The sequence below is a fragment of the Cebus imitator genome, unplaced genomic scaffold, assembly GCF_001604975.1.
Source record: "Cebus imitator isolate Cc_AM_T3 unplaced genomic scaffold, Cebus_imitator-1.0 Scaffold18, whole genome shotgun sequence".
Classification (NCBI taxonomy): Eukaryota; Metazoa; Chordata; class Mammalia; order Primates; family Cebidae; genus Cebus; species Cebus imitator.
Window position 1 is genome coordinate 7,105,694 of NW_016107333.1, and position 1,574 is coordinate 7,107,267.

Sequence of the window (1,574 nt, forward strand, 5' to 3'; positions counted from 1 at the left end):
GTAAGACCTAATCTTAAACAATTTCATACTTTTTCTAAGAATGCTAATTCTTGAATGAAAAGATGCAACATCATTAAAAACTGATTGCAATTCACTCATTCCAGTGGTTACTTAGTATTTTAATGCCTCAATTTCTTCCTCTCTAGGTAACCCACATATCACATGGAATCTCTGGTGTCTCAGGAAAAACAAAACAAAACCCTTGCTTGCTCCTTTATTAACTCCTTCCTTTCTAGTCCCTACCCTTCCTCCTCAGCTACAACAACAAAGTAACCCAACCCAGCTCAACCCAACCCAACCCAAATGCTTCTCATTTTCTCAGGCAGAGCAGCTTAACCACAATCTCTAGAGCTAACCACTTACCAGCTATGTGACCTTAGGCAAATTACTAAACCTCTTTGTGCCTTGGTTTCCTCATTGGTTAAGGAGAAATAATAGCACCTGTAACAGTACATGTACTATGGCCCGGCACGGTGGCTCACACCTGTAATCCCAGCACTTTGGGAGCGCGAGGTGGGTGGATCATCTGAGGTCAGGAGTTCAAGACCAGCCTGACCAAGATGGTGAAACCCTGTCTCTACTAAAAATACAAAAAATTAGCTGGGCGTGGTGGTTGGCGCCTGTAATCCCAGCTACTCAGGAGGCTGAGACAGGAGAATCGCTTGAACCCAGGAGGTGGAGGTTGCAGTGAGCCAAGATTGCACCATTGCACTCCAGCCTGGGTGACAAGAGCAAGACTCCATCTCAAGATAAACAAACAAACATACAAAAGACAGTACATGTACTAAATGAGATAATACATGTAAAGCACTTAAAATAGTACTTAGCACCTAGTGAGTACTCAGTATTTGCTATCTATCATTACTATATTCTTCTTTTTATTGTGTAAGCTACTGGATACTTATGCCTTCAGGGTTATTATTTTTTTTTCCAAGTTATGGCTTTTGAATAACAAACATTAGAATTACCTGGAGAGATTAAGGCCTGGCTCGGTGGCTCATGCCTATAATCCCAACACTTTCGGAGGCTGAGGTGGGCGGATCACTTGAGGTCAAGAGTTCAAGAACAGCCTGGCCAGCATGGCGAAACCCCATCTCTACTAAAAATACAAAATTTAGCTGGGTGTGATGGCACGTGCCTGTAATCCCAGCTACTTGAGAGGCTGAGGCAGGAGAATCACTTGGACCCGGGAGGTGGAGGTTGCAGTGAGCTGAGATCATGCCACTGCACTCCAGCCTGGGCTACAAGAGTGAAACTCTGTCTCAAAAATAAAAATAAAAATAAAAAAAGGCCAGACATGGTGTCTCACGCCTGTAATCCTAGCACTTTGGGAGGCTGAGGCGGGCAGATCACGAGGTCAGGAGATCGAGACCATCATGGGCAACATGGTGAAACCCCGTCTCTACTAAAAAATACAAAAAAATTTGCTGGGCATGGTGGTGCAAGCCTGTAGTCCCAGCAACTTGGGAGGCTGAGGCAGGAGAACTGCTTGAACCCAGGAGGTGGAGGTTACAGTGAGCCAAGATCGCGCCACTGTGCTACATCCTGGGCAACAATGCGAGACTCCGTCTCAA